The 18,732-nt window shown below is 43.2% G+C and overlaps 1 non-coding gene across 1 annotated transcript; it reads right to left on the bottom strand.

The window, feature by feature from the left end:
• Positions 1-7,433: 7,433 nt before the first annotated feature.
• LOC144696214 (U1 spliceosomal RNA) lies at positions 7,434-7,595 on the bottom strand. Its single transcript, XR_013580126.1, has one exon. It is a non-coding gene; the product is annotated as a U1 spliceosomal RNA (small nuclear RNA).
• Positions 7,596-18,732: the final 11,137 nt, after the last annotated feature.

The raw sequence follows: 18,732 nt of genomic DNA, 5'->3' as shown, positions 1-18,732 counted from the left end.
CAGTGACAGTATGAATATGAATTTGCCTCAGCAGCAGAAACAGGTATGGTGAATGGTTATTTTTCAGACTGGAGTAGTTTTACAGTGTTGTTCCCAAGAGGTCGGTGTTATGACATGGCAGATGATATGTGCTGGGCGGACCACATCCCCGCGGGAAATTTGGTCGCTCTATCACAATGGTTTTACAATTTGTATTTATTATGAGAAGATGTGTGCACTAAATTCAGAAATAATGAGTCCACTAAGACTTTAGAGATCTTAAAAATTAAGTTAGAGTACTTATGAACAAAAAAAAAGATTTCAAACACATAATTCAGACTATAAATTACTTACTCCTATACCAACACCTAACATTCCTAATATTAACCTGATTCCCAGCTACATATCCCCTATTAAGGCAACAGAACAAAATAGATTTTAGAATTTAAAAAAAACCAGCAAGTTAACACAGTACCCACTTGACAGTGGAATTCCAAATGGCCTCCCCAACATCAGTTACTTTACATAGCAGACTTATGGACAAATGGCTGGTGGATTCTTGAAGACAGGAATGTGAGCGGGGAGTAGGATGTTAAGAGGCCTCAAGGCAATTTAGACGAGTTGAGTGAGTGGGAGAATACATGTCAGATGTAGTATAACGTGGATAAGTGTGAAGTTATTCACTTCCCAAGGAAAAACAGAATATTATTTAAATGATGTCAGATTGGGAATTGTTGATGTACAAAGGGATCTGGGTGTCCTTGCATACCAATCACTGAAAGCAAGCATGCAAGTGCAGCAAGCAGTTGCAAGAGGACTTGAGTACAGGGGTAAGTATGTCTTCCTGCAGCTATACAGGTCCTTGGTGAGACCACAACTGGAGTATTGTGTGCAGTTTTGATCTCCTGAGCGGAGAAAGAAAACTTGCCATACAGGCAGTGCAGCGAAGGTTCACCAGACTGATTCCTGGGATTGTCGTATGAAAAGACATTGGGTCGAGTGGGCCTGTATTCACACGAGTTTAGAAGAATGAGAGGGGATCTCATTGAAACATGTAAAATTCTGACTGGGCTGTACAGGCTGGATACAGGAATGATGTTTCCTCTGGCTGCGGGGTCTAGAACAAGGGGTCTCAATCTTAGGATACAGAGTAGGCCTCCAGTACTGAAAGGAGGAGAATCCTCTTCACTCAGAGGGTGGTTAATTCTCTGCCACCGAGGGCTGTGAAGGCCAATTCACTGAATATGTTGAAGAAGGAATTAGGTAGATATCTGGACACTAAAGTTGTCAAAGGGGCTGGGGAGAGATCGAGACTATGGCGCTGAGATGGAGGATCAGGCATGATCATATTGAATGGTGGAGGAGGCTCGAAGGGCGAATGAGCTACTCCTGCTTCTATTTTTCTATGTTTTTCCACTCCTGTTAGATCTTACATGGCCCTCTCCTCACATAGCTTTTCATTCTCCTTTAATTTTCCCTTTAATATGTAAATTCAACTGTTTGATATGACTCTGAAACATCAAACTCTGAAAAGTAAGGTAAAAAATAAGATATTTTTCAGGCACATAAATAAAAATAGGAAGGCTGGGATGGAAATAGGACCATTAAGGGATAGATAGGATAATGCCACAGATAAGGATAGAGATAGGGCAGAAATATTAAATGATTACTCGACCCCTCTGGCTGTATGGCTCACAATGAATGTATGTAGTTAATACTAAATGTATCATTATTGTATTGAAGCACCTCAGAGTGCAACATGATGTAGGTTGATAACTCCAATACCATTGCACTGTCTGACTGTCATGTACAGATTGAAATGATTGTAATATTCATTAATTGTATTGATGCACCTCATGATCCCTGTTTAAAAGTTTAATCTGATTGCACCTTTTGTGATGGCAATTTAGAAATGTTTTGTAATGTCCTTTTAGATATTTTATGAATAAAGTATATTTTTCTAAATAAATTAATTGATTACTTAATTACAGTGTTTAACAGGGAGCTAGAACAGGTAGATATGATATTGAATGATGATCTAACTTTTCAGGTAAGTGCAATTAAAATAAGAGAAAAGGGATCGAATCAAACTCAAAGAGGATAAAGCCCTGGCCCAGAAGTTTCACACCCACACATTTAAAATAAATCTAGGGAATAGATAGCAGAGGTATTACTGCAGATTTGAAATATGTTTTTGAGGAAAAGGTGTAGTGCTAGAGGACTGGCAGATAGCAAATGTAATTCATGTTCTTAAAAAGGCAGAACAGAATGTACCCAGGGAATAGTAGATCAGTCAACTAATGTTGGTGCTAGAAGAAATAATGCAATCCCTACTAGAGAGAGGAAGAACTTCTAACAAAAAGAAACAAATCATTAGCATGGATTTCAAAAAGGAAAATCTCTCTTGACCAAAGTTATGATTTTTTTGGAAGAGGTAACAGCGACAGTAGACAATGGTAATGTAGTAGATGCAAGTTACCTGGATTTTCAAAAGGCCTTTGACAATGCCTCTTACAATAGGCTACTGAATAAAGTCAGAGAATATGGAGTCAGCGGAGAAGGGAAGAATGGATTGCTAGCAGGTAGAAAGCAGAGGGTAGTTATTCAGAGTGGCAGAAAGTGGGAAATAGTATTTGACAAGGTTCAGTACTGGGCCCACTGTTGTTGATAATTTGCATTAATGGTTTGAACTTCAGAATCAGAAACACAATTTATAAATGGATGACATGTGTCTATATATGTGCATGTGTGCTTGCGTGTGTGTGTGTGTGAGAGAGAGAGAGAAACAGTCAGTCAGTCAATACTGGGGAGGGAAATGCTGAAGAGAAACAAACCAAGCAGGAGGGCTTATTTTTGAAGGGATCAAATTGAAAATTTATTTCAAACATTGGTTAGATCATACTTACAGTACTGCACGTGGCTCTGGTCAATTTATTATTAAAAAGGATAGAGGAACTGGGGAGGGTGCAGAGAGGATTTAAAAAATTCTGCCATTTCCACAAACTCCAGCATGATGCCATCCCCCAAACGCATCCTCACTCCATCTCCCACCCCTGTCGGCATTCCGTAGGGACTGTTCCCTCTGGGACACCTTGGTCCAGTCCTCCATCATTCCCAACACCTCAGCCCCCTCCCATGGCACCTTCACATACAATCACAGAAGGTGCAATGCCTGTCCCTTTAGTCCCCTCTACTCCTCACGGTCCAAGGGCCCAAATACTCCTTTCAAGTGAAGAAGTGCTTCACTTGCACTCCCTCAATTTGGTCTACTGCATTTGCTGCTCCCAATGATGTCACATCTACATTGGAGATACCAAACTTAGACTGGGTGATCGCTTTGCAGAACACCTTCGGTCTGTCTGCAGGCATGACCCAGACTGAGGTAAACGTCAATTCCTGTTCGACAGGTACTAGAAACTGTAATACTATTGTTTTCAAAATATAAACTTTATTCATAAAGTTAAGGTAAATTACACGACAGTTCCAATTTGACATCACATAAAGTGCAACACTGTTCTATGATGTTTAATGCCTGGCTATGACATTCTGAGGCAATTCAGTATGCTCACAAACAGTTTGCAAATAGATTTACAATTCTCATTTCATATCAAACATTCCCTGGTACGTTGTCTGGGGAAAAGAAAATTAAATGATAAAACAGAAAATAATTGAGGGGAAAATGCACAAATATTGAAGAAAACCGGATACTGAGTTGCTGCACTGAGGCTCACTCACCTGTACATTATCTTACACAGTGCTCTCTCCGCCTCATTCACTGTGTGAACCACCTAGGGACACCGGGGAGCCTTGCTCGCCTGTACAGGTACATTATCTTGCACTCCATGTCGGTGATTTTACAATGATATAAAGGCATCAATTGCACATAAGTGATTGTGTAAACATGCTGTGGGTTCATTTACTGAGATGAGGAACATGGGAACAGATATACATGGATAGAAAGCTTGAAGGCATCAGCAGCAGAACTGACTGTTGTGTGCTCTGCTCAATATCAAAAGTGAAACTAAAGCTAGGTAGCATGACACATTTCCCTTCTAGTGATGATAGGCAGCTATCTCTTAAAGGCATATTACAGCATTCCTCCTTTTTAAAGATACTTTAACCCCTTCCAAAGAAGTGTAACTAATTACAATACATGTTCATGTTTAGTTACCATTACATCAGCGTATAGAACAGATGAATCTATGAGTCCCTGAAGGGTAAAGGCAATCTGCTGGTACACCCAGATCCTATGATGGTAACTTTATCTGGAGGTGTATTTAATTGCTCACAGTGACCTGCCCGATTCTGAGACTTGGATAATGTTTCTGGTTTCATTAGGGATCTTGTCCTAAAGTCAATAGGAATGTCCAGTGGTTGAGGAGCTGGAATAGATCTGATTTCTCCTCACTTACGTCTCACCATTGTGCCTTTTTGTGTCATTACTTCATAGGACCCTGGTTCTGAACCAATCTTTGATGCCTCGGCTGGTTGCCACATACCCTTCTGTGGGCCCCTGGACGTGAACTTGTCCCAACTGTAAACTTGGCAGCTCTGTACCCACATTTTTATCAAGACATTGGCCGTCTTCTCGTGCAGTTTTAAAACTTGCTCTCTAGTCTTTGAGACAGTAGAATGCGTAAGAGTCCGTAAATTGGTATGCATTGGTCGACCTAACAAGATCTGTGCCAGTTACAGAATAATTCCACTTAAAGGTATCACTCTTGGATGTAACATTGTAATGGGTAGATCTTGCTTGGTCTGTCTACATTTGAGAATTAGGGATTTCACTGTGCAAATCATTCATTCATCTGGGCCATTAGATCAAGCTAATATCAGGTCATAAAGATTCCAGTTTGATCGGCTGCCTGCCTTTAGAAATGACTTACCGGGAGGTGCCTGACTTGTCCCAATATGGCCAAAATGATCTTATGTGCTCGTGGAGATACTGAATTGAATCAGGCCATCCGTTTTCCACAGTTTCTGTAGTGTCACCTTTCACCATTTCTTCTTGTAGCTGCTAGCATTTGTTTTGCACAAAATGTTCTGGATCAATTGACAGACTTGCATTCTCCTGCAAGCGTAATGTTGCAGCTCACTTTTAATTGACAATTATGTCTAAAGATCCTGGATATTTCGCTTTTAGTTCATGAACTGAGGTGACAGGCGTCGTTTATGAGTTTGATCTGCCTTGTGAGGTCTGATTGATTCCATGGATTGTTGCTCGTGTGAGGTCATGACATGCTGATACACCTAGAGACTCTGGGCTAGAGTCTCCATGATGTAGAACATCTGTGTCACCAGGAGGATTGACTGTACTTACAGTCCAGGAGTATGATCCTGCACATGGAATTTGTGAGCTGTTGTATGCTGAGTGTTTCACAGCAGTGGGTTTTGCCATGTCTGCAGATATGTGTCTTTTAGAATTAGTAGGAGTAGCATGTTGGCACTTGCCCCTGTGTCAATCTTGACCAATAATGAATCCTTACCAACTTTCTTAGGGCAGCTAATTCGAATCTTGGCAAACACTTCAGATGGTGAGATGGCATCAATGCTTTCCATAAGATTGACGGTGTGAAATAGGTGCTCTTCACACTCCATCTCATTGTGCACATCGTCATTTTCTTGTTTGTCAATTGCTTCGTGTATATGTTTCTGGCAGGATACCAGCTGGCCATCCTCATTGCTGAAAACTACCTGTTGCAAGCGGGTTGTTTGGATCAGCACACGGCTCTTTGTAGCTGCATCAGCCTTTGCTCAAGTGCACAGCCTCTGCCAAAGGCCCTTTCTGCCACATGCCTTACAGAATCGATGAAAAGCTGGGAATTTCCTTGGTGCATGCAAAAGGCCACACCCTCCACATGTCCTGCTAGGTTTGGGTTTCCTAGTGAGTGCTTCAACAACTGGGTTGTACCTTGGACCTGTAAGTTTAATCAAACTGTGAGGATCGCTTTGTACTTACAACCATCCTCTTCAGCCGCTCTTGAATGCTACACCTTTTCAGCTTGTCTAACAGATCTTCCTGGAATCCTTCCATGGGAGTGGATGTGATCACCAACTCAGCAATTCTGCCTGCTAGCTCTGCATTTGAAAAATCACAGAACGTACCCTTTTCTCTGCACCTGCTGATGAAGTGGTCTATGGATTCTGTAAAAAAAACCAAAAATAGCTGGAAAAACTTAGCAGGTAGGACAGCATCTGCGAAGATGAATATGGTTGTAGTGTCGAGTCCGTATGACTCTTCATCAGAACTAAAGAAAAATAGAAATGAGGTGAAATATAAGCTGGTTGATGGGGCTGGGACAGGTGAAGCTGGATAGAGGGCCAGTGACAGGTGGAGGCAAAGAAGAGATTGCCAAACATGTCATAGACAAAGGGACAAAGGATTTTTATGGTAATGATATTATCTAAGGAATGTGCTAATGGTGGCATTAAGGGTAGAAAGCAAGACGAAGAAGTGACAAATGGCCCGAGTGGGTGTGGGGTGAGGGGAAGGGATCGAAATAGGCTAAAAACTGGAGATAAAACAATGGATGGAATAAATTTAACATTAATAGAAATTGGTGGGAAAAGGAAAATATATTTTAAAAATATATATTTTAAAAATGACAAATTATTAGAAAAAAGGGGGATCGGAAAGGGGCTAAGGATGGGGGAGAGAGGTCATGCGCTAAAGTTGTTGAACTCAATGTTAAGCCCGGAAGGTTGATAAGTGCCTAATCGGAAGATGAGGTGCTGTTCCTCCAGTTTGCGTTGAGCTTCACTGGAACATTGCAGCAGGCCAGGGACGGATATTTGGGCATGGAGGGTGTTGTCGAAATGACATGAACTCTAATTGATGAAGACAGAAGTTGAACCTGATTCTGCACCAGTCGCCCAATATCTTTTGGGGATCCTTTAGCTCTTCTGCTGTTGATCCTGACGTGTTCAGCCTGTGTAGACGACAATGATATTATCTTGCCCCCTCACATTCTGTGAACCAGATGCTGTTCAAAAGGGAATTGAATAAATAATAAAAGAAAAATGAAAAAGATCATTTCAGGAGCCGATTTGGCATTGGGAGTTAAAAGCCTAAAGACATTTTAGAAGCAGCTCGCTGCTGCAATGGGGGAATCATTTGTTTCTGGGTGAATGAATTTAAAAAGCGTCTCTTCCTCAAAACCGTTTCTCTTGCTTATGCCACCCTCTGCTGGCCGATGAACGTTAGTACACAAGCAGAGAGGAAATCATGATAAATGCAGTGAGTGCAGAGCGACGACAAATGCCAGCGTTAAAATAAAAGCAAAACACTGCGGATGTTGGCGATCTTGGACCTCGAAACGTTAACACTATTTGCTTCTCCATATACATGTGTCCTTTATGTGTTAATTTTTCGAGTACTTTGTAGTAAATGCAACAACGGTCTCTGTTGGTGAACAAATATGTTACAGTAAAATCTGACATTAATTAGTTAATCAGAGGAGAGCGCAAATGCAGTCCTCCCTCTCCCACAAATTTTACAGTCGAGAATCCCGCATTTGGGGACATCGCAGGTGTCAGCACACTCGAAGTGCAATGGGCTGACCTCGTCCTGGGAGAACAATATTTTTTTGGACAAATATACTTTATTCATTAAATATCTGGAAGAACATTACAAAACATTTCTAAATCGCCATCACAAAAAGTGCAATCAAATTCAACTTTTAGACATGGATCGAGAGCTGCTTCAATACAATCAATGAATATTACAGTTATTTCAATATGGTCATTACAGACAGTCGGAAAGTGCAATGGTATTGGAGTTATCAACATACATCCTGTTGCACTCTGAGGGTGCTTCAATACAATTATGATACATTTAGTATTCACTGCATACATTCAATGTGAGCCGGACAGCCCGAGGGGTCGATACAATTCCCAGTCTCTCGGTGCACTATGACAGAAAGGTCTTAGACAGCGACCTTTCCCTATTGCGCCTTTGCGGCGGCTGCTCCAAGCTTTAGTGTGTCTCTCAGCACATAGTCCTGGACCTTGGAATGTGCCAGTCAGCAACACTAGGTCAGGGACAACTCTTTGCACTGGAAGACCAACAAGTTTCTTGCAGACCAAGGAGCGTTGTTCACTGAGTTGATGATCCTCCAGCTGCAGTTGGTGTTTGTCTCGGTGTGTGTCCCTGGGAACAGCCCTTAGAGCACAGAGTCCTGTGACACAGCTCTGCTCGGGATGAACCTCGACAGAAACCACTGCATCTCTCTCCAGACCTTCTTTGTAAAGGCACAATCCACAAGGAGGTGAACAAAAGTCTCTTGCCACCCCCGTACCACACACAGCCACCTCGAGGGCAAGGTGCAGGGAGGGTGAGACTCCTGGCGTGTAGGAAGGATCTGATTGGGAGGCACCTTGGTGCCTTTTGGAAAGTTCTGGCGATGAACTATTCTGCCACATGACTTTGACAGTCTGCTCGGAGAACCATTGGACAGGATCCAACATCTCCTTTTCCTGCAGGGCCTCTAAAACATTACGTGCCGACCACTGCCTGATGGACTTGTGGTCAAAGGAGTTTCTCTGCATAAATTTTTCCACAAGGGACAGGTGGTACGGCACGGTCCAACTACTTGGAGCATTCCGCGGCAGCGTAGCCAGACCCATCCTTCGCAACACCGGGGACAGGTAGAACCTCAGCACGTAGTGACACTTGGTGTTTGCGTACCCAGGATCTACACACAGCTTGATGCAGCCGCACACAAAGGTGGCCATCATGATAAGGGCGATGTTGGGCACGTTTTCTCCCCATTATCTAGAGGCATCCCTGTGGACACGATCCATTTTCGAACTCCAGATAAAGCGAAAGATGGCTCAGGTGATCACCATCGCTCAGGAGTCTGGAATGGGCCAGGCCTGCGCCACGTACAGCAACAGTGAGAGTGTCTCACACCTGTTGACCAGATTCTTACCCGCAATGGAGAGGGAGAGTCGCTGCCACATGCCCAGTTTTCTTTCCACCATAGACACTCGCTCCTTCCAGTTTCTAACGCATGCCCCGGTCCCTCCGAATCATATCCCCAGCACCTTCAGGCCATCTGACCTGACGGTGAAGGGGACAAAGGATCAGTCAGCCCAGTTCCCAAAGAACATGGCCTCACTATTCCCATGATTTACCTTGGCTCCCCAGGCCAGTTCAAACTGGTCGCAGATGTTTATCAGCCTGTGCACCGACAGCAGATCCGAGCAGAAGACGGTGACATCGTCCATGTACAGGGAATCTTTGACCTGAGTGCCTCCACTGCCTGGGATCGTCACTCCTCTTATGCCCTGATGGACTCAGCAAAGGGTTCTATGCAACACACAAACAGAACAGGGAGGAGAGGGAAGCCCTGCCTGACTCCAGATTTAATTGGAAAACTTTCTGATTCCCACCCATTGATTTGAGACTGCGCTACTGATGTTAGTGTAGAGCAGTTGGATCCAGTTGCAGATTCCCTCCCCAAACCCCACTTTGCAGAGCACATCCACCATGTAGGTGTGCAATATTCTGTCAAAGGCCTTCTCCTGATCCAGGCTGATGAGGCAGGTATCCACACCCCTGTCCTGTACATAGGTAATCGTATCCCTGAGCAGTGCAAGGCTGTCCGAGATCTTCCTGCCGGGCACAGTGCAGGTCTGGTCAGGGTGGATCACCAACTGCAGAGCAGACTTGACCCGATTGGCGATGACCTTGGACATAATCTTATAGTCCACATTCAACAGTGAGATGAGTCGCTAATTTGTAATTTCCTCTCTTTCCCCCTTGTGCTTGTAGATGAGGGTGATGATGCCTTTCCTCATGGATTCTGACATGCTACCAGCCAGGAGCATACTCTCGTACACTTCTAGCAGGTCTGGGCTGATCCAGTCCCACAGAGCCGAATACAACTCAGCCGGTAAGCCATTGCTTCCAGGAGTCTTACACTTCTCGAAGGACTCAAGGACCTTAGTCAATTCGTCAGGCGATAGCAGTTTGTCCCCGCTCTCCCGCTTGGAGCAACAGTTAGAACTTGGTGGTTGGGGTAAGGTTGCTGAGGAAGTTTTTGGAGTCGCAAAGATGTTGTTTATTGTAAAAGCTAAATGCAGCTCTGAAGAAGGGTCATAGAGACTCGAAACATTAACTCTGTCTTTCTCTCCACAGATGCTGCCAGGCTTGCTGAGATTTTCCAGCATTTTCTGTTGTTTCTGATGTAGTTTTTTGTCTCCAGGAGAGGCGATTAGAGCCCTGGGGAGTATCCGAGGAGAAAATTAAAAGGTCCATTATTGGGGTTTATGTGGGGGTTATTGGCTTTCAGGATAATGTTAGTTGGGAAACAGGGGTGGTTATTGGGGTTCCGGGTAATGTTAGAGGGGACTGGGGGATTATTGGGGTTCAGGGTAATGTTATTGGGGGCAGGGGTTATTGGGGTTCAGGAAAATGTTTCGGGGGCACTGATAGATTATTGGGGTTCAGGGTAATGTTAGTGTGGACGGGGGTTATTGGTGTTTAAGATAATGTTATTGGGGGCGGGGAATTATTGGGGTTCAGGGTAATGTTGTTGGGATGGGGGGTTATTAGGGTTCAGGATAATGGTATTGGGGGCACCGGGGTATTATTGGGATTCAGGATAATGTTCCTGGGGACACCGGGGTATTATTGGGATTCAGGATAATGTTAGTGGGGACACGGCAGGGGGTTTATTGGAGGTCACGGTGTGGTCGTGGGGGTGATGGGGTGTGAGGCAGACTCGCTCGAACTCACTGAGGGAATGCTGCCTGCAGTATGGATATTCCCCATTTGGTGGCGCCACTCCTTCACCTCTCAGGCTGACCCCTCATTCTGCTCTCTCCAAAACTCAGGCATCTTCACTGCAAAACAGTCCCGGCCTGTTCCCAAGGCATTCTCAACGCTTCACTCAGTTTGTCTCCTTCAATATTTTTTTTAAAAGAGAAGTCTTTTTCTCCCTTTCTTTCTGGTCCCACCCCTCTGTGCCGCCCAAATTTCTCTTTGAATTGCTGGGTGGCCCTGGGGTTAACCCCCACTGGTTTTGAGGTTAGGTTGGAGAAGCTAGGCTTGTTCTCCCTGGAGCGAAGGTGGTGGGTCTAATAGAGGTGGACAAGATTATGACAGGTTTAGATAAGGCCGGCAAAGGAAGGCCGCTGCCATTAGCTCCCATATACAAGGACTAGTGTCTGTAAGTGTGGCGGGAAGCAGAGACAGAGATTCCGTTTGACTGAGGATCTGACAGGCCACTCGCTTCATTCCCCTGTAGACTAGTGAGGACGGGGATGATGTGTAACAGGGACTTGGCAAGAGATGGGATATAAGCGGTAGAGTTACAGATGAACTGAAGTTTATGTTGGGCGGTGGGCGGGTTACTGGCGATGAGAACATTGTAATAGTCAGGACTGGAGTCAGAGTGATGGCTGAGTGTGTCAGTCGGGCTGAAGTCTGTGCAAAGCTGGACAATGTTACAGGAATGGAGTTTTTGCGATCATGGGGTCAGCAGTTCATTTCCGGGTTGGAGCATAATCGATATGTGTGAAAGACAGCGCACTGATTAACTAGCCTAACATAGTGCAAATTAATAATGTTGTCTTATCTCTTCGTTCATTATCTTCCATTGTACAGAATCCAAAAGTGCTGTATCCTCAAGAACATTTCACTTTTGTGAAAACAGGTTTTGTAACTTATGGCGCAAACAATAATTTTCACTTGGAAGCATATACTTACGCAAAGACGTGTGGCAGGTCAGAATATTGGAAAGAATATAAAGAACAGCAAAGAATGACAAAAAGATTAATAAGGAGAGATCATTAGAGTATGAGGGAAAGCTAGCTAGTAATATAAAGACAGGTAGTTAGAATTTCTATAAATATTTAAATAAATTAGTTAACAATGTGAGTGTTGGTCCTCTAGAGAATGAGTGTGGGGATTTGATAATGGAAAGTAGAGAGATGGTGGATGAATTAAACAATTTTGCTTAGGTCTTCACTATAGCGAACACAAGTAACATCCTGGAAATAGCTGTAAATCCGGAAATGGAAGGAAGGGAGGAACTTGGGAAAATTACAATCACCAGGCAAGTGGCATTGAGCAGATTGTTGGGGCTGCGGGCTGACACATCCCCAGTTCCAGATGGACTTCAACCTAAGGCCTTGAAAGAAGTGGCTAGTGAGATAGTTGATGCATTGATTTTAATTTTCCAAAATTCCCTAAATTTGGGGAAGGTTCCAGTAGATTGGAAAATAGTGAATTTTACTCCTTTATTCAAAAAGGGAGGGCGACAGAAAGCAGAAAACTATAGGCCAGTTAGCCTAGTATCTGTCATGGGGAAAATATTAGAAGCTATTACTAAAGATGTTATAGGAGGGCACTTAGAAAAATTCAAGGCAATCATACAGAGTCAACATGGTTTTGCAGAAGGGAAATCATGTTTAACCAATCTATTAGAGTTTTTGAAGGAATCACATGTGCTGAGGATAAAGGGGAACCAGTGGATATACTGTACTTAGATTTCCAGAAAGCATTTGCTAAAGTGCCACATCAAAGGTCGTTGCAGAAAATAAAAGCTCATGGTGCAGGTGATGACATATTGGCAAGGATAGAAGATTGGCTGGCTAACAGGAAGCAGAGAGTAGGCATAAATGGGTCTTTTTATGGTTGGCAGGATGTGACGGGTAGTGTGCCACAGGGATCAGTGCTGGGGCCTCAACTGTTTACAATTTATATAAATGACTTGGATGAAGGGACCAAAGGAATGGTTGGTAAATTTGCTGATGACACAAAGATAGGTAGGAAATTAAATTGTGAAGAGGATGTAATGAGGCTACAAAGTGAAACAGATAGGTTAAGTGGGCAAAGATCTGGCAAATGGAGTATGATGTGGGAAATTGTGAAATTATTCATTTTGGCAGGAAGAATAAAAAAGAAGCTTATTATCTCAATGGTGAGAGATTGCAGAGCTAAGATTCAGAGGTGTCCTTGTGCATGAATCACAAAATGTTAATATGCAGTTACAGCAGGTAATTAGGAAAGCTAATAGAATGCTATCATTTATTGTGAGGAGAATTGATTACAAAAGTAGGGAGGTTATGCTTCAGTTGTACAGAGCACTGGTGAGACCATATCTGGAGTATTGTGCACAGTACCGGTCTCCTTATTTAAATAATGTCGTAAAAGAGTTAGAAGCATTTCAGAGAAGATTTACTAGACTAATGTCAGGAAAGGGAAGGCTGTCTTATGAGGAAAGGCTGGACACGTTAGGCTTGCATCCACTGGAATTTAGAAGAATAAGGGGTGAATTAATTGAAACCTTTAAGATCCTGAGGGGTCTTGACAGGGTGGATGTGGAGAGGATGTTTCCTCTTGTGGGAGAATCTAGAGCTAGGAGTCAATGTTTAAAAATAAGGTGTCTCTCATTTAAGACAGAGGTGAGGAGAAATTTTTTTCTCTCAGAGGGTGGTGAGTCTTTGGAACTCACTGCCTCAAAAGACGGTGGAAGCAGAGTCTTTGAATAGTTTTAAGGCAGAGATGGATTGATTCTTGATTAACAAGGAGGTGAAAGGTTAGCGGGGGTCAGGCAGGAATATGGGGTTGAGGTTACATTCAGATCAACCATGATCTTATTGAATGGCAGAACAGGCTCGAGGGGCTGAGTGGCCTACTCCAGCTCCTAATTCGTATGTAGGTTCTAAGAAAATATAAATAAACAAAAGCATGAACAGGAAACTCAAATGTGGAAGATTGGTTATGCATTTCCTTGGAGCCTGTCCTGCAGAAAAGAATTAGCAATTTTAATTCCTTTTATACTTCAGAATTATCGGATTTAAGGTTTTGTTAGAAATGGGAGAGACAACGTGACATTTCTACTATCAACAAATACCGCTTATCCAAAATTAGCTCACCAGTTACTCCAAGTATCCTATCTCCTCTGGACCCAGTTCACACAGACGCTGAACCCCATCTGACTCATCAGCCTTTCACACTGACGTTGAATCCCTTTCTCACCTAAATCTCTGCACAGGTCCACATTAAGAGGAACCACGTCAGGTCATTTTGAGCTAGTAACCCGGGACAATTGCCAAAATGATGCTGGATTATAACCAGCATTGCGATGTGAAGCTGGGAGCTGGGTTTTGACTGACAAACCAGCTTCACATGGGTCCTCAGAGAGAGGAGACTGGGTGGAAAAGGTACTCAGGTCTAAGAGGCTCCTGGCCAGGGTGCTCACCAAATGCACCTTACATTTTTTCTGCAATTAAAAATGCCACCGATGATTCTGCAATGTTTTCTTGCTGAGGATCACAAGTCACCTTGCTCAACATATATCAAATATTACGAGTCATGACTTGATCGTTTTTACCCATTAATTCAACAAGATCAGTGTTCAATGTTTTGGGTTTGAATTACTTGGGTGGGGGTGGGTGATGGTGGTGGAGGAGGTGGAATTATCTATACAGTCAGGCTTTCTTTAAAATCGGAGTGTGCTACTTGGAAGAAATGCATCTCAGTTTCAGAATGTACAGTGGGACAATGATGTGACAAAAATGAAGCATCCTGGACAAAAGGAAAGGATGTCAAATGCTAGGCCCGTGTTCCCGCGGAATAGTTTTGTTCAGGGCTACTGACTGTCCCTCAGAGGCGGACTGACTGTGGGGAAATTTCAGCCAGTGCCTCTCGAAATGATGAATGCCTGTGTCTGAATGTTGCCCCCTCCCGGGCTCTGCATCCATCCACTGCTCCTTCCATCACAGCCTCATCTGTGACTGCTTTCTCTGGCCCCATGTAACCGCACCCTTCCCAATTGTTTCAGTGATCAACACACACCTCTGCTCTGTTGATACACCCCGAGGAAAATGATAACAGCGGCTGAGGAGACAACCAACAGTTGTTAAGGGTGCTAAGGACAGGCTGACTGTCCTTGGTTGTGCCAATGCAGCCGGCACACGCAAATGTAAATTGTCTGTAATTGGGAAGAGCAAACGTCCTAGATGCTTCAAAAGGATTCGGACATTACCTGTTCACTATTCTGCCAATGAGGGTAACCAGGGACATGTTTTCTGATTGATTTCACAACCACTTTGTACCAGAGGCACGTTGGGTAGCTGTGAAATCATGTTGCTCCTGGACAATGGTTAAGCACATTCTCCTGCTGAACTCTTGGTGAAGAACAATGTTTTCGCTGTTTATTTTTCCCCCAAAGTAACGTCATTAACTCAGTCAATGGACCAAGGTAATTTTCGGATCATGAAATGTAAATATAAAGACTCCTTCTTGAATAGTATATTTGGCACTATGACAGAGGCCTGGGGGGTGGAAGGCTTCCAAAAGGAGTTTACAGTTTTTAAAAAATTCACTCATGTGACGTAGGCATCACTGATTAGACCAGCCTTTATTGTCCTTGTTCAGAGTCACATGTAGGCCAGGTAAGGACAGCAGATTTGCTCCCCTAAAGGACATTAATGAACCAGATCGGTTTTTACAACAATAAGCAATGGTTCCATGGCTATTATCAGACTTTAAATTCCCCATTTTGATTGAATTTAAATTTCACCATCTGTATTGGTGGGATTTCAACCTGGGTCCCCAGAGCATTGCCTTCGGTCACTAGAGTATTAGTCCAGTGACAATACCACTATACCACTAGCTCCCCCTGACACCATCTATGTATCTGCTAATGTGTGGTGCCTTGTTGATAAAGACAGCGACCCACGGTGGGACAACCTTTGGCCTGCAACAGTGTTCATCGAAACGATAATATTGACAAAGAACTTTGAAGATTTTCATGTGAACATGGGAAAAAATTCTGGTAAACTAGCTCCTTGAGTATTCTAGATGCATATGAAAGGAATGTGTGAATACACTGGAGGCTGAGGATATCGAAGAAGTGTTTAACACCGTTAACAATGCTCCCAATGTGCATTCTTTGACTGACAGGGAGATTGCAGGAATGGTGTTACATCAAGATCAACTTGATAAATACAGTGTTGATGAGTGAACCCAGTAGAGAAAGTGTCCATGGATGATATTCTTAAGATGTGTGACAGGTTGATAGATGCACTCGAAGAATGTGCAATTATAAGTGAGCAAGAAATAATGTCAATCAAAAGACAAACTTATGAAAGAAAAGCCAATGTTGATGATGCAAATGAAGCTGGGGAAAGTATTCAAGAATGCCTCCCAGGAGAGAACATCAACACTCTGAACCCTCTCCTACAAGCAGAATTGCAATGGATGGGTAGTATGACAGGTACCCTGCATTTATTATTCAGTGATACATCTTACTTTTCTGGCCATTTTATTCAATTTAGGCTTGGACTATTGTAATGTAAGTAGGCCCAGTTCCATATGTGGTATCCCGAAAATCAAAATTATCTGAAATCCGAAATGCGCTTGGCCCCGAGGATTTCGGATAACAGATACTCAACCTGTAGAATATTGCAGAATGAAATTCTAGCTATGCTAGAGATGAATGATTCAAAATACCACACAGTTGAAAATAAAATGCCTACTGCCCACCGGCAGCAAAATGTTTCACTTAATAAGCAGTTTTACTACCATATATGTCTCAGCGATTAGCTGATGGAATCAAACAGCCTGTTCCTTTGGTTGCTCATAATAGGCAGAGTACACAACCAGCCCACACTTGCAAAACTGTCCGATGTGATCCCGTGATTGGGCAGCACTTACTGAACAACATTGAGTGTGCTAATGACTACACTGATGACCAATTTACGATAACAATCTCAAATATGATGTCAAACTTGAACTGTTTTCTTTTGCAAATTTTTATCAATAAAGTATATTTTTTGGGAAGAAGTTGGTTGGTTCCTGGATCTATTCCAGCTGTTGTGTGAGTGACTTTAACATACACCATATGTTAATCCCAGATGTACGAGCTAGAGGTTCTGTCAAAGACTGCAGCAGGTTTGACACATGAGGTTTAGTGATATTTGTAATGTTGGGAAGCCAAATGAAGAATGAATGCTTCAGCTAAGGAATGGTTCGATTGCACAGAAGTGTGGGACTCACATCACTTAGAATAACAGTCCCAGCTTCTCTAATCTATCCACCTCAAGTTCCTCAGCCCTGGAATCATGGTCGTGAATCTTTTTTGCACCTTCTCTAAAGCATTCGTCACGGCTGGGCATCCTTCTAAACATGTAAGATGATAGCCATGCAGCACATCCATTGGAGGTGGCTGTAGTGCAGTTGGAAATGTACTATATGACCAGACACTCCTATGTTGAATGTCAGGAATCCAGCAACTTATCGGGAAAAAAAGGGAAGCTGCAGACACAACATCCTGGAAGACTCCTGCCCTGGCCACTCTGAGTCAACCTGCATGCTCCAGATGGCCTGCAACTGATCATGGACAAGATAAAATCAATTGCAAACCCTCATCCTTCTCACTTGACTGCAGACTCCAGAAGGAATTGCATTACTCCAGTATGACATGATCGCCATGTGCAAGTGCGCGCACGTATACACTCAAACAATGTAGCAAAATGCTGGGAATCTGAAAAAAAACTGAACGCTCTTGGAAACACTTAGTCAGCATCTGTGGAAAGGGAAGCAAACTGAATGGTTCAGATCTATGTAACTTGAGGAGGACGAGGAAGTAAAATATATTTGAATGTGTAAATGGAGACTATAATTGCTATTACCTTATTGTGATTTAGAGCAGAGAGAAGATTAAAGAGTGAGTCCGAGCCAGAAAATAGCTAGAAGGGAGGGCTGTGTGTGTGTTTGTGTTGGATACATTGCAACAGAAAAGAGTGGGCCTGGTTTCTAAACCAAACATTGCTCTATCTTCATTAATGTCCCTTCTTTTCATTTATAATTCTGACTCTTTCCACACTCTGTTCACAGCCATTTCTCAGAATAAGATTTGGGCATTGCTGTTGTGACAATCCTTGGCCAGACCCGGGATGTGGGGGGAGATCCGGTTAGGGACTAATAACGTTTTGTAGATAAAGGTTGAGATTCAAGACACTTTCTTTTGGAATAAAGCCACGAGATTCCTTGGATTTTGAACAAACAAAAACAAATATTACTACACAAGTTCAGAAAGATAAAACATTTTCAAATCTGTCTTACACTCTAACATTCAGGGTAAGTATGAGATACATGTGAATTAACAGATGAACTGTGGTCGAACACACCACACTACAGAGTAAATGGCAGAGGCAACCAAGACACAGCCCATGGATTTCTCAAGAACCCACCCAGACATCAGTAAACACCAGTCAAACAATCTCATTAAAACTCTGCCCCATGAGGGATTCCCAGCTCCACCTTTGCAGAACTCTCCTTGGAATTCTCTCCAAAAGTCACTCCCACTTGGGCACTTTAACAATAGCCACCTTACAGGGTTTCAATCTCGCCTTCTGAGATTCATTCTCATTGGATTCCCCAGTACAGTCCAACACTAGCTCACAAACATACTTTCAGATCTATGGCCATGCCAAAAAGAGTACCACTGCCTACAGCCCACTTAAGGTCTGCTCCCCACAGCTTTCTTTAAATTGACTGAGACCTGTTCCTGTCCTCGTGTCTGTGACACTTGCAAGCTGACTTCATGAAACTGACTGCTTCAAGAAGAGCTGTGTACTGACCCTTGAACTTAGCTGGGGACCTATCAAAACACTCCCAATAGGGTCCCACCCTTGTTACTCAGCAGGAATCATTGTAACAGGCATTGGAACACCCTGCACCTTTTAAATATTACAATCTACACAGACTGCAAATTTAGCCCCCAGGGAGACAAA

This window comes from Cetorhinus maximus, chromosome 21 (genome assembly GCF_964194155.1).
Source record: "Cetorhinus maximus chromosome 21, sCetMax3.hap1.1, whole genome shotgun sequence".
Classification (NCBI taxonomy): Eukaryota; Metazoa; Chordata; class Chondrichthyes; order Lamniformes; family Cetorhinidae; genus Cetorhinus; species Cetorhinus maximus.
The sequence above is the reverse complement of the archived record's forward strand: the minus strand, read 5'-3'. Positions and strand labels throughout refer to the sequence as shown.